This window comes from Lissotriton helveticus, chromosome 3_2, assembly GCF_964261635.1.
Source record: "Lissotriton helveticus chromosome 3_2, aLisHel1.1, whole genome shotgun sequence".
NCBI lineage: Eukaryota > Metazoa > Chordata > Amphibia > Caudata > Salamandridae > Lissotriton > Lissotriton helveticus.
This window is the reverse complement of record NC_136062.1, coordinates 434824779-434840332: the sequence shown is the minus strand read 5'-3', so window position 1 is coordinate 434840332 and position 15554 is coordinate 434824779. Positions and strand designations below refer to the sequence as shown.

Below are 15554 nucleotides of genomic sequence, written 5' to 3'. Positions count from 1 at the left end.
CCCTAACCACCTTAGGAGAATGTCACGCAGGGGACCAGGACCTCACTAGGACCACCTGTACTGGAAAGAACAACCACCTGAGAATAAACTACATTTAGGGGTATAAGCAAGAACACATTACACATGATGCATAAAAACATTCAGAGGTGTAGGGAAAGGGTTAACACATGATGCATAAAAACACATTCAGCGGTGTAATAATAAGGCACATGATACATTATAAACACATTCAGAGGTGTAGGGAAGGAAAAACACATGATACATAAACCAACACATTCAGAGGTGTAAAATTAAGGAAGACACATGATGCATAAAAACATTCAGAGGTGCCAGAACATAACTCAATAGCGCAAAAACACATGATGCCCAAAAACATTCAGAGGTGTAAGATCAAGGTGCGTAATCATATTAAATGCATTACATTTCCTAGCACCACATCACATTGCGCAAAACTCACATTAGGCAATTACCATCACATAGATAATCACATTGCGCCTAAATAAAATCACATACCAGCCCCCATCTAATAAAGGGACTAAAAAGACCTGTGTCCAGAATGTCAGGGCGTGCTGCCATGCAGCGCCAGTCAGGGGTGCGCCACTGGCGCAAAACCTAAACGTTGCAGGTGCCCACTATTTGCTGGGCACCTGGGAACACTCACAAGGGCCTAAACGCTGCAGCTGGCACTAAGTGCTGCGCAGCTGTGACAGGCCGGGCACCTCTGTGCCATCTCTGTCCCTCTGAGGGACTCACTCTCCATCTTGCGCCTAAACGGTGCAGCTGCCCACTAATTGCTGGGCAGCTGGAGACTCAAAACTGCGCCAGGGCCCTCACTGGCCCTAGAAATAAAACCGCACCTTCTGTTGGAGCCACACAGGCTCTGCACCTCACACTTTGGCCAAATGCTGGAGCCACACAGGCTCTGGGCAATCAACGGTACTCCTTTAGTGCACTGGCTCCTTAAATAACGATGTCCCCATGGAGCCTCGCTGGGCTCTATAACCACGTAATGCTCCTGAGCCTCTCTGGGGCTCTAAAACAACAATGGGGCCCTGGAGCCTCTCTGGGCTCTAAAATAACGAAATGCCCCCTAGAGCCTCTCTGGACTCTCTGCACGAGTGCGGCCGTCGTTGGAGCCTCGCTGGGCCCAAAAACACGCAATGCCCAATCGTGGAGTGGGAGCCTCGAGGCTCTAATTACCGTTTGGGCGACCCGCTGTCAACCGGGGCCGCCCTGACTCTGTGCCTCGCAACTGGCACCACAATAGTCCACTAGCTCCCTCGTGGAGCAGAAACAGCACTGCCCCCCCCCCCGCACTACCCGGCCCAGCCCTAACTCACCGGACCTCGGGCGGGGCTTCTCCCATCGCGGGACTCTTCGGGGGCAGCAGGCGGGGCTCCTCTTCCCTCGCAGGAGCCCCGCTGGGACATCGCCTCACTGCCTCTTCCTTTCCCAGGGCTCCCTCACAGCTCACGGGGCCCTGGGCGGCCATTCCACAGCCAGCTGCTTCTCCTCTTGCTGCAGGGCTCCCTCAGCTCACTGGAGCCCTATAGATCAGCCACCATGCTTCTTCTCCGCAGCCACCCCGGTCTCCCTCTTCCGCTGCAGTGCCGAGGGCGGGACTTCCGGTTCGCCTATCTCGGGGCCGGCCGGCCGGCCGAACATTTCCGGGTTGCCGCGGGCAGCGCGGCAGCCTGTATTAGGCAGGCAGGCGGGGTATCAATATCCGAGGGGCAGGCTCCCTCGTAAATTTAAATATGAAGCGAGGTAGGCACTCGCTATGCTCGCAATTTCGGGCAAATGCAGGGTGGGCACCAGCTTCAACAAATAAAGCGCTCACCAAGCGCTACAGGCGAAATAGAGTGCTCTTAAGCACTGGAAGCAGGACAAAGTGCTCCCAGGAGCAAGGAAAAGTGCTCCCAGGCGCTATAGGTCCTATTCAGGGACAAGAGGTGGAGCACTTCACGTCCCAACAAAGAAAAGTCCTCCAGTTCCCTCAGGAAAGTACATTAGGTGTCCAGGGGCTGGGCAGGGCTCAGGGAGGCAAGCCTTCCCCTGAGCCCAAGCAGCAGCATGCCCCCTGGCAGGATTCAAGTCAGAAACAAGAACATTTTGGAAGCGGACACAGCCCCTTTTTATACAGAAAAAAGTCTTTGAAGTCTTTGTGTAAGTGGGCCCTGAACCCGGTCTAAACCAGTTCTTGGTTGTTGCTGGAGCCCTTGGGTTTCCTGGCTTCCTTCTTTCTTTCAGTATCAGGGACAGAGGTGACAGTCGCCTAACGGGTGGTGGAGCCAGCATTGTGGTCAGGCAGGCACAGCCCTATTCACTCCCAAGGGCTATCTCCTCCCACTTCCCTGGCAGCAGATGCAGCCTTTCATCCACGGACTGACTCAGACAACCTCCTGGGGGCTCTGCAGCCCCTGTCACCCAAACCAGACAGTCAATCCACAAGCAGGCCCAGGCTCACTCCTGGGGCCAGGCTCCAGCCAATCTCACGCCACGCACAGATTACACAAATATGCCAACTTCTAAAAGTGGCACTTCTACACTAGACACAATCATGCCGCATATACCATTGCGCAGCATTCAATCTCATGAGTTCGCACATATCAAACTCGACCCTGCACTCCACACACATCAGGAACTACCATGGGCATACATATTCCCCATTCATTCCTATGGGAGGGCAGGTCACTCACCACACATACACAGAGAGCTCACGCACTTTACACTGTACCACAGTGAAAAAGTGCGCCAAGGCCTAAAATCACCAACACCAGGTTCCAGAAACAGGCTAGGAAAAAGCAAAAAGTATCGGGGTGAACCTGCCAAAAGGGCCAGGTACAACAATAAGTAAGTAAATAGACGGCCAAAATAAGTACATGTCAAAATAAGTTTATATTACGTTGAGACAATCATGAACTTCACTTTCTGTCACAGTTTTTGGCTACTTTGGAACCCTTTTGCCCCCTTCCTACCTGCATAACAGTGATTATTCTGCTGTGTTTATTTGTCGTTCTGGCTTATGCTGATCTGAGAGCCACAGATCAAAGTCAGAAATGGGCAGTAACACTTTTATCTGACCCCGTGACACCCCCACTTAATCAGATATAGCGGGTGCTTCACTATGCCTTTGGCCCATTGTCATTCTTTGTGTGATAATTAATCATCCACATTCAGAATGACAATGGGCCTTTCCACAGACTGAGCGAGGCGGGAAGGGCTGCTGCAGCCTCTGCAGTTAAAAGGGAAGTGCTAGCTGCCTGCGATTGTGGCAGGTGAAGAGCACAGCTTGCTGCCATCCCAAAAATTATGGACAAAAGGCGTTTGTGAAAGAACTCCTTACGGACAACGCACAAGAGGCTCATATAATGGGCAGTCTGTGCAATTGACGGATGGTTGGGCACCCTACACCCATTGCCCCTTACCAGCGCTGTCATTGACAGTACCAACAGAGCTAGTAACTACTGCCCTCCCACAAGTGTGATAATTGGACTATTCCAGACCACCAAAAGTTTTAAGAATGGTCTTTACTGCAGGTATGATTCATTTTGAATGTATATTGAATTATTAAACAATGTTGTTTTGTTCATCTCAAAATTATACAGACAGCGCCTCCATGTGGTGGACTGTCAGAGCTGGTAGTAAGAAACTAGCAACGGTGCTGGCTGAAATTAAGCACTGGCAGACAGATACTGGGTGTGTATTGTGAGTTTGTAAACAGTCCTTTAACACCTTCAATGCTACAGGGTATTTTTCTCCTGTGCTGAAGATAAATATTTCCCATTGTTCATGACAAGGTCAGCTCGTCATAAGCACAGGTCCAGTGGTACTTCATGACGAGCTGACCTTGTCATTAGCATAGAAGGGGTTAATGTGTAGGACTTGGCCTTTTAGGCTAACACTCCCTAAACTTTTTGTTTCCCCCCTAGACCGTTCTCCTGACATAGAGTTGCCAATTTAGATGCTTTGGGTACTTTGCCACTTCTGATCAGTGTCAAAGTACAAGTGTTTCCTGTGTAAAGTGTAATGGTAATTGGTTAGCCATGATTGGTATGCTTGCCTTGCTAGTAAAGCCCCTAGTGATGTGAACTGTGTGTACCAGGGCTAGTAATGCAGAGGCGCATGGAGAAGTGCACGCATGTCTGCAGTGTGGGGCCTGCGCGCAGTTTGCTAAGTTAGCATGTTGTCCTGACAAGTGCAACCACTTGTCAGGCCTTACTTTCCCTTTTGCGTACACTTTGGGCACCCCTGTGGTAGATCCCGGGTAACCCCTGGGCAGGGTGCAGTGTAAGTAAAAGGCAGGACATATACTGAGGTGTGTGCTATATCCTGACAGTGAAAAAACACTCCAATTCACATTTCACTGGTGAAAGGCCATTCTGCCATTAGGACAGAATGGGGGAGGCTGGGTATAGTGTTTGTTAGCCTAGTTTCCCCATAAGTTTAAAATTGAGAGGTGAAGTTAGGTATGTATGAACTCACAGTGTCATAACACATCTTTTTATGAAAGTGTTTTTGTCACTGTGTGTTCAGAAACCACTCTTATAGAAAGTGGCTGCATTTTGTGCTTTAAGCATTTATGTGTGTCTCTGCTGAATTTGGATTGACTGTCTTGATCTGAGAGGTGAGAGGAGCTGGGTGAGGTCATGATCCAAGGGAGGGTTTGAGATGGCACCAGGCTGACCTCCATCTGGAGAGTAGATGGAGGAGAAGCCCGAGAGGTGAAAAGGCCTGGGTTGCGGTTATAAAACAATTGACCTATCTCCTGCTGCATGATTAAGGATTCAGATCCCCAGTATCAAAGTGAGAAAGGTGACACTGGGAGGAAGACACCCAGAACTGATTTAGCCAGGGGTCAGGGACACCTGAACACAACAAACTTCAAAGACATTTCGGGGTATAACTATGAGAGCTGAGACCCCTGAACGTTGGAATAGAAATGGATTGAGACTGAAAAGGCTAAGTACCATTTCGTGGTCTAGAGGAACCTCTTCTAAGGAAGGAACAACCGAAGAGACTGCTGGGATGGACCAACCCTTTCTTCATGATCTGGGGCTGGTCTGCAGTTTTCTGTTTTAACCAAGGAAGAGGCTGTTGGTACTATGCTTTGTGCGCTGGGTTCCCTGGCTTAAAGAAGACTGTGCTTTGTGCTGTGTCTTGTTACCCCAAGGGCCCGAGGTGAGCTGGCTCCCTGTTTGGAAACACAGGAAAATAAAGGTTTCCGGAGAAGTTTCAAGCGATGCAGTGGGTGCGTGTTGTGGCAGTTTGAGACCCTCAGAAGGTGTGCCCTTTGATCTTGGACACACGGAGGAGAAGTGAGACTCGGACGCGATGGGTGCGTGTTGTGGTGCACAGGAGGCATTGGTGAAGAGCACCTGGTCAACTTGTGTATCGAAGTTGAAGAGAGTCTCGGATACGCTGGGTGCATGATGTGCAGCACACGAGTCGTGCCTGGACAGCGTATGCATCAGTGGTGAAGTGAGACTCAGACACGCAGGGTGCGTGTCATGGTGCACTGCAAGCGCTGATGAAGAGCGCCTGGTCGGCGTGTGCATCGGAGGTGAAGTGAGTCTCGGAACCTCAAGGTGCGTGTTGTGGTGCCCAAGAGGAGTTGGTGAGGAGCGCCTGGTCTACGTGTGCATCGGAAGTGGAGTGAGTCTCGGACGCGCAGGGTGCATGTCAGAGTGCACCGGAGGCGTTGATGAAGAGTGCCTGGTCATCGAGTGCACCCGTTAAGTGAAGCTGGCACACGGTAAGTGTGTCGGGGTGCAGCCAAAGGCTTTGGTGAAGACCAACTGGAGATCAGGGCCGCGGAATTGGAGTAAGTCTCAGTGAAACATTGTGCGTGCTTTGGTGCAACCTGGGACTGTGGCTGATCATTGTGTGCACCGGACGAAAGTGAGTCTCTGCAGCGTGTTGTGCGTGTCTTGGTGCCAACTGAGACCGCAGGAAGGAGTGCCTGGCGAATGTGCACTCGGAGTTGACGTGAAGTCCCATCAGCATTGTATGTGTGGCTTGTGCCAGAAGGGACCCGGCGGGTGCTGCGGTGAACGTGCACCCAGACTAACGAAATCTCAGGGGCATGGGGTACATGTGCCCTGCCGCCGCCTGAGACCTTACTAAGAGTTGCGGCCCGGACCGGCAGCCCTGAAGGAGCTGAGCTGCCAGGCCGAGCCACTGAAGCCCATTTAGAAAGTTCTGCATAGATGGCCCAGTTCACTGAAGGAGAGGAGAGTAGGGTCGCGCCCCCAGGTAACGTGGATCACTGCCTGGGCAGGGTACGGGCTTGGAGGGACACTCTCTCGGCCTCTCAGTTCTTCTGGCAACGCAAGCCTTTGATTCGCTCAGATCGGGCCCGTACTGACCAAAGGAGCAGCAGTACTGGGGTCAGAGTGAGAAGCTGTACTTTTTGTCATCATTGATACATGTGGGGGGCAACTGTTATCGAAGAGGCTGACTGTCGTAATACACATTGCCAATATTGCTGCTAACGAGCTGCCGGACTGTCTTATGACGCCTGACATTATTTCTGCATAAAGAAGTACACGATTTTAGCGCTAAGCATTGCCTTATTTATCCATTGAAAAGTAGAGGATTGTAGCGGCCCGCATTGCATTATTTCTTTATTGCAAAGTACAAGATTGTAGCGGTGTGTATTGAATAATTTCTTCATTGCAAAGAACGTCATTGGGGTGTGACGCATTGCATTATTCCTTCATTGCACAGTACATGATAGTAGTGGTACACATTGCATTAGTTCTCCCATTGCACGGTACCGGGGTGTATCATTACGCATTGTATTATTTCTCCTGTGCACAGCACAGGATTGTATCATTACGCAATGCACTGTTGTTTGTCCATTGCAATGTGTGTGATTCTAACATTACGACCAACATAGCATTTTGAAAGCGATGGTTGGGATTTGTACCTACCAGCTTGGCAGAATGAATATTACCCTTTATTATCTGTTGGCATTTGTATCGTGCGGTCTGATCGTATACTTTTTTACATGAAGTTTATACTCATTTTATCAAACTTGTGTGGGGTCCATTTGTGGTGTCTCCAGTGGGTTGCTGTGAGTGTGGTTGGACATACTGTACACTCGTGCCTTGGAGATAAGCCTGGCTGCTCATGCCAAGCTACAAAGGGGTGAGCAGGGCTATCTCAAATGGTGTCCTTACTTGGCCTAACGTTGAGGGAGGAGCCCTAGGTCTCGCATTTGGTGACAGTGGTGCGGGATGGGGACTCCGGCTTCCAACAATGGGTATGAGTTTCCTATATATTCAATTGACATGCACAGTTGCAGCCTCATTTTGAGAGCTGCACTGGCTTCGATACCAGTTACAAATGTTGCGTGTGCCCATTTCAAAGGGATGTATGATGGTACAACGTGTGCTTTTACAACACGTATAGTTACTACGCAGGTTTTACAACGCAAGTCGTTACAACGACTTGCATTGGGGGGCACTGGATAGTGAATAGTTTAATTTACTATTCCAACTCCAGTCCCTGTGGATAGTAGGGAAGGTGTTGGATAGTAAATTAAACTATTACCTATCATAGAGCGCCCTCCAGCGAAAGTCGTTGTAATGAGTTTCGTTGTTAAACTTGCCTCTTAACGGTACTTCGTTGTAAAAGTTCAGGACGTCCCCCATTTCAAAGCCCAGGTTGGGTGCAGTTTGTGCTTGGTCCCGGCCTATAAGATTTCCTCCAGGTAAATTCACAATGCAACCAGGGCAAAGAAGCGAACAAGATATGCCAGAAAGGCATTGGCAATCAGATAGCGCCTTGAAACCAGATATCAGTCCCCCCAAGGACTGGGTCAACTGCAGAGAATAAAAGTGCATGACGTCTGTTTTTTGTTGTTCTTTCTTTCCAGGGGGATCAGAGGCTGTCATCTGCCCAGGAGGCTGTGACTGCGTTATCTCTGCCTGGGCCTGGGCGCCTACCTTGAGAGCAGAGAGCCCCGCATTACAGAACAGCCCCTGTAATTGCTTGTCAGGGAGAGGAATGAAGGCGCCACAGAAAGGTAAGACTTTGTGCTTTATTACAGGCTAACGATTTTGTAAGCATCCTTATCTTGTCAAGGCTGCTCCCAAATTTTATAGCCGAGCTTCAGTCTGAGGAAATCCTGCTTCATATATTACAGCGGGTGGAAGTGATCTGAGACGTCCAGAGGCCGACCTCTGCAGGTCAAGGTACCTGCTGGGATGTTTTTTTTCGTAAATCACTGAGATATATCGATCCGGTTTAGGCGCAGTCGATTTATTTCCTTTGGAACGCATGCTACATCCGCCTATCCGTTGTCTGCTTTCCCCAAACATGATGCCCTCGTCTGCTCAATAGCTTTTTACTTTTCTTTTTTTCTTTTTTTGAACACTTATATTTTCACTTTTTTCTATGTACTCTTAATTTCAACCGCTAAAGGCCAAATGCTTTGCCACAATCCCACACATTGCTCGGGGTCCGTGACAATTCCATCCACGTGACGCAGAGCTTGAGAACTGTGAATGGGTCTGACTAAACCAAGAACTCAGGTGGACCCAGTTTTGTTGCCGAGGATGGGTCTATTGTTAAGACGTTCACCTGGATATTGGGGACCTGAGGTTGCAGTTTTATTTGAAGACAGCAACCGCGTGCTCCAAAGATGAGGGCCTGAACAAAAATAAGATAAATACACAAAATTACATAAATGTAAAAAAATAAGGATATACAACAGGAAAAATATACAATCTAAAATAAAAGATAAACAACTCATTCATAAATAATTCAGAACGAGAGAAGCAGTTTAAAATAGGCCTGGCACTTGTTGGCAGCCTGCAAGCCTGTAGGGCAGTGGACGTTATGGCTTCTGCTCCCCTCAGGCCTTCCATAGATCCCGCCATCGCAATGGCTGCGGCGGTGGGTGCAGCAAAGGCTATGGACTGTGCCAAGAAAGCTCCATGGGGCATATTATAAAGCGGCAACGATAATTATCGCTGGCCGCCCTTTTTTGCCAGTAATCGCTAAAAATTATCGTCATGCTAGTGCTGTATTAACAACGCATAGCGCAATGGCGATAATTATTCCAGCGATAGCGGTGTTTTCCATGGAACATCGCTGGTTTTCCAGCGATGTTCCATGGTAAACGGCGATAACCTTGCTGATACAACCGTGTGGTTGTATCAGCATAATCCACCCCCAATGTTAAGTATACATAAGTAAGCAGTTTAGCAGACGTTAGTTTTTAGAGAAAACTGCGGTTTTCGCCAAAAACTAACATCTGCTAAAATGGGTGGGCCTCCTTGTAAATATCGCGATATGCACATCAGCGGTAATTTACATTCAGTACTGCCCAGTGACGCCCACTTTGCATCTCATTAGAGGTGCAAAGTGATGAATCGGGAAAACGGGTGCTAACATGCGCTAATGCGTGTTAGCACCCACTTGTAAATTGAGCAATAGTTTTAGCGAGATAAGACCCTTGTTGATATGCCCTCATGTTTTTTGCACCCAGTCTGCAAAGTTTATCTGAAAGTCCTGGGGTGGAAGTTTGTTGCAGGTAGAGATAAAAATAGTGGCCCTAGCAGGCGATGATTTCTCTCCCTCGATGGCTTGGTCCTGGCACTGCCCTATGGCTCCAGCTAACATATCAGAAGTTTGCACCAACTGGGCCAGTACAAGATCCACCTGTGCCAACCTGCTGCTACCCATGCCTCTGACTGGACGGGAGATGCGCAGGTCTGATGGGGCTGGAAAAAGACTCCATCGAAGTCCTCATAGCGAAAGGACAGAAGATCTGGGACATGAAGATCTGGTGTCAAAGCTCCATGGCAGGAGAATGGCAGAGAGGTGGTTGGCATCCACAGTGCAGTTCAAGAATCCTCATGCTCGGCATGGTGGCACAGAAAACGGGAGAAGGTGTGGCGCAGCAGCCAGAGTGGCTGACTCTGACGCAGGGTTCAAGTCTCGACGTCGGATCAACATCCTGTGATTCCGATTTTCCCCGTGCACATGGACAGCGTCTGGATACCCTCACTGGTGACAAGCCGCGCTATATAAATCTACTAATTGCAATTACAAGAAAAGTCAAATCAACATACTCCTGGCTCATAGCCAGTGCTTTAAATGGGCAGGTGTTGCGTACCAGCACTTCTTATTTTTATAATTCTGAGTACCAGCATTGCTTTGCTGCCGAGGAGAGTACCGGTACTCATGAAAGGTAGGCTCATTGGCTGCTAGCGCTGGTGAGCACGAGGCTGTCATAGTGGAACTACTATTCAACGTGGGCTCATTTGCATAATGTCCAGGTGTTCACCATCACGCTTGTGCTTGACAGAGCAGGGTCCATGCAGGCCCTGTGCTGTCATTCACTCTGACACTATTGTGTGCATTTGTACAAACATAGGAAGCGAGTTAGTCTGCTCACAGCGGCAATTAAGAAAGCCATGGGAGGTAAGGAGTTTAAAATGGCGTTACTCCAGCCTGAGTCTTTTGTGCCAGTGTCTCCTTGTGTCTGCTGGATTTTGTGAGAGAGAAAAGCGAGATAAAGAGAGAGAGAATCGACACGCTCTGGAGGTATATTAAAGGAATGCTTTGTGTGTGCATGGCTGCTTGTTTCTTTCTGTGTGAGTGCAGACTCGAGAATATAAAGGTGTGTGCCAAACAACAGCAAATAAAAAAATGGCATTAAGAAGCTGCAAATATTACAAAGCAAGGAAATGTTAATATATCATTGCTATTGGCTTTAATTTTGTGTAACAAGTTCACCTGCTTTGTTGATATAAACACATTTATCATGTTTTTTTCAAGATCTTTATTCGATTATTATAAAAAACAATCATAAAAGCACATAGCAAAATATAACATAAGCAATCCATAAAAAGGTTTATTCTAATGTAGCACAATTTTTAAAAAGGAAGAAAGAAGAGCAAGTTAAGGTCTTTTTTTGGAAAAGCGTTCCAGCGTACAGTTAATATAACAGCAAACAACAATAAATTTTAATAGACCATGTTTTACCTAGCAGCCATTGATTTCAAGATATAAGTAGCTGTAAAAAAGTATATGTCAGGCTCTTCTAACGAGAGTGGCAAACTCATTGCAGATTTTATAGTTGATACAGAATTTTTTAGAAATAGCGGTTTAAGATAAGCAATGCGATAATACAGATATAAGTCACAAATGAGCAAAAAGTGTATAGATCTCTGTTTCATTACCCCATCACAAGGACATGGTGCAGAGGGGTATTTATTTATACAAGGGAATGCCACCAAATAATGTACAATACCTAGTCTTAGTCTAGTAAGGACAAACCGGTGAGATGATCTTGTGACCACAGTTAGATATTTTTGGAAGCCAGTACTGACCACATTGGAGTAGTAAAACTGGGAGATTGGTGACTGCCTATTAGTGTCTCTACTTGCTTGGGCTTTTTTCCCCAGGTAGATACGTTTGATCTCTTTCTTGGGAATGTCAGATGCCCTATCCGCATTATCTTGGATGTTCACATTAAATATGTCCCTAAAAGTTGTCACCACATAATTAAGCCAGGGGATCAATGAACATTTGTCCAGGCGAAGGCAGTCACTGATGATACTTCTGGTAAAACCGGTTTCTTCCTTCAGCCATATTGATCTCCATACCATCAGAGGTCTTAACCCGATTAAATCTGTCAGATATTCCATCCCTACTTCGCGGTGTAATACCTTAGTAGAGGCTGACATAGGTAGGCAAAGAAGTTTAAAAAAAAAACTATTTACCTCGATTTGTAAGTCCCCGTGGCGACAATGACCCCAAACACCAGATCCATAGAGTGCAATTGGGACGCATCTATGACGGTATATATGCAACATATCATAGATGCGACGGTCCCCGAGCTTAGTAGCAAATTTGAATACTCCAAATTCACTTTTGGCCATCTTTGCTCTGACATTGTTTATCTCTTGTGACCACATGCCATTACTGATGAAAATTATGCCTAGATAACAAAATGTATCTACTATTTGTATTTTTTGGTCCTCAATATAGAACGATCTAATTTTCCTCATTTTTTGACCACATGACATAATGAAAGTTTTGGTGTTATTGATCTTTAGTTTCCTTCCCTTAATGAATTCTGAAAATCTATTCATTAATCTCTGCAAGCCGAGGGGGGTTCTTGATAAAAGAACTGCATCGTCTGCGTAAAGCAGCGCAGGGATATCTTGACCATCGGCTTGCGGGTGCGTCAGAATTGACCAATTTAAGCTCTGCATCAATAGCATTGATAAAAAGGGAAAAAAGGATAGGCGCAAGGACACAACCTTGCCTTATGCCTAAATTAACCTTGATTTTATCGGTACATTCTCCTGCTTGACCATAACGTATACGAGCAGATAATTTAGTATAGAGTCTGTCCAAAAAATAGATAATTGCCACAGGGGCACCTAGATCTAGTAAAATTGGCCATAATAGGGCATGATCGACTAAATCAAACTCCCTACTCAGATCTGCAAAGCAGAGAAAGAGCGAACCCTGCTTTGCGCGCTTGTATTTCCCCATTATGAGGTCCAGGTTAATGCACTGTTCGATGGTCCCAAGGCCCTTTCGGAACCCTACTCATGGTTTTCAGTGATGAGTTTAAAATGGAAATAGGTCGATCGTTTTTTGCTTCGGAACTATTTCCCTTTTTAAATATGGGGATAATTATAGACTCACCCCAAGTTGATGGTGTGCTTTCCATTACTGCCGCATTAAAAACTTTGGTCAGGAGGGGGCCCCAGAGTAGAGTATCGGCTTTATAAAGGTCGATCGGCACCCCGTCTGGCCCTGGAACTTTCCCTCCTAATAGCATATTCTACCTCTACGACTGTAATATTAAGGGGGACAATTGGCCAGCAAACGTCTACCCGCATAGACGTACTAATTACATCCACAGGGTCGAAAATGCTAGTAAAATGGGAGACCCAGCTTTCCTTACTAACTTGAGCTGTCAAAACTGGGGCATCATCTCTCCTAAGAAAGGGACAGTTAACTGTATCCCAGAATAGCTTGCTATTGGATAATTCTACAGCCATGGTAAATTTGCCCCAGGCGTCCTCCTGGAGGTCACGCTTCCTATGCTTCAACTGTTCTTTGTATGCTGCCCTGAGGATTGTAATTGTTGGCTTATCCCTGGGGCTATTTGATAGGGCTTTTTTTAGCTTCCGTAAGGACTCGGTACAAGCATTGTCAAACCACCCTATCTTCTCCCTCTTTCTACTGACCGTGGTAATGGTCAGAATGTTGTTGATTAAGTCATTAATCTTATTAAAACACGTTAAAATGCGCAGGGGGTCAGCATTCCCGTCCAAACAGTTATGCAGCTCAGGTATACAAGCTGCCACTATTTTAATCATGAGCTTTTCCGAATTGTCCCCTTTCCATTTGTTCCTGTGGCCGTTAAGTCTATAAGGGACAATATCATCAACGACATTTTGGTCGGTCTGGTCCTTGTAACCCCAGATAAATAATGCCAACGTAATGCAGTTATGATCACTGACAGATAAGTCCAGTATTACCGGGGTATCACAATGAAGACTAATATCCTCCGAGATCAACAGGTGATCAATAACTATAGCGGCATTTCTGCCGGTAAAGGTTGGGACAAAATGGCCCTCCCTGTCTTTAGCACTCTCCAGGGCTACCAAATCAAGTTTAATCATAACTGAATTAAACTATTCTCCATAAGTACTGTGGTGAAAATGAGTACAATCCTCGCCTCTGTCCTCATTGAACCCACATGCCTTGGTTAATGAGAGTGGACACATGGAAATATTAAAATCTCCCCCCCAGATAAAAGCAAAATTAACACGATTATCCAAACATATCTTATCCAGTACATTCTCTAATTCATTGACTACAGTTAACATCCGTCCGGACCTGCGTGTCGGCCACAGCTTACTTTGAAAATGGTATTCATAAGTTAAGCTCTTTGCTTAGGGAGGCTACTGCCCCAAGATGGACATTATAAGGTGTTGCAGCAGCTGCAGCAATAGAGGAACCCTGGAGATTCCCTCTCTGCCTCTCGAACTCCTGGGATTTCCCTTTTGCAAGAGTCAGTTTTACAGGGAAAGTGATCTTATGGGGTGTAGGGAGGTTTCAGGCGTTACCCCCAGCCTGCAGAAGATCTCTGGAACTTTCCTTATCCCAGGGGTGCCAAGAAGTGTGGCTGTCACCAGCTAACCGCTGGCGGGTCTCACTTTTACCATCATTGCCTGGGCAGGTCGCGAGCGCTGACTCCCGTCCATGCTGACATGTCAGGTGGGTGCGGGCGGGTGCGGGAGTGGTGGTGTCCTAATGTCTATGGGTTGGTATGCTCCACCTTGGCACCCACCCTTGCAACTGGCGGCTGAGAAAAGGGTGGTGGCAGAGGGGGATTCCTCTGCCCCAAAGCCTCACTAGAAGTCCTAAGCCCCCAGTGCAGAAGCCACAGTAATCGCCGCAGTATCGCACCCGGTATGACCCATTCTGCAGTTATTGGTCAATCCCTATTACTAAATTACATGGAGTATATAAGTAGCCTCTACAGCTGACTCATGCAATGGGGAATAACATGCAGAAAGTGGTGTTACCACATTTATACATGTAAATCTATCATACTGGGTCTCTTTGAACTCATATGCTCGCCAGGCGTCAACCTGAATCTCTGTGCAGAGAATCCAAATATATGACAGATTCACAGTAACACATTAGAATGCATGTGTACCTGCACGACTCACTGTGGCCCATGCCTGTTGGATCTCAGTATTAAATGCATAGCATGACCGTTGACATGCACACAACTAGCAGCAAGCGTGTCCTACAGCTAAAAGTGACAGCCATATTTAGTGCATTAGAACACTTAAACGGTATACAGGCTTTGTTATTTGGCATTGTGACGTGTGCTAGAGAGGTAAACACACAGCACAGCTGGCTGCCAAGCGCTGTGTGTATAGAACTCAGAATTCTAGGCACGGTCTGAACCTTGGGTGGTAGATCCTGGGAGGGCCTCAGATGTCTTCAGAGCTCACGAATTACAAACATGCTTTCTGTGCACCCTGTTATAAACCGAGTAATGTGGCTGGTGTTCTGTAAATGTGAAAAAGTGCATGTGCGTGACCTGTGTTCTGTAAATGTGAAGAAGCAGATATGTGTGAGTGTGACCTATGTTCTGTAAATGTGAAGGAGCAGTTGTGTGTATGTGTGACCTGTGTTCTGTAAATGTGAGAAATCACGTGTGTGTGACCTGTGTTCTGTAAATGTGAAGGAGCAGTTGTGTGTGTGTGTGACCTGTGTTCTGTTAATGTGAAAAAGCATATGTGTGTGTGACCTGTGTTATGTAAATGTCAAAAATCAGATGTGTGTGTGACCTCAGTTCTGTAAGTGTGAAGGAGCAGATGCGTGTGACCTGTGTTCTGTAAATGTGAAAAAGCATGTGTGTGTGAGACCTGTGTTCTGTAAATGTGAAGGAGCAGTTGTGTGTGTGTGACCTGTGTTCTGTTAATGTGAAAAAGCACATGTGTGTGTGACCTATGTTCTGTAAATGTCAAAAATCAGATGTGTGTGTGACCACA

The 15554-nt window shown here is 46.9% G+C and overlaps 1 long non-coding RNA gene across 1 annotated transcript in view; it reads left to right on the top strand.

Moving 5' to 3' along the window:
• Positions 1-7885: 7885 nt before the first annotated feature.
• The window catches only part of LOC144826350 (uncharacterized), a 613456-nt gene continuing 605787 nt past the window's right edge, over positions 7886-15554 (top strand). Inside the window, exon 1 of the long non-coding RNA XR_013609801.1 lies at positions 7886-8032. This is a non-coding gene — a long non-coding RNA (uncharacterized LOC144826350). The remainder of the gene's footprint in view (positions 8033-15554) is intronic.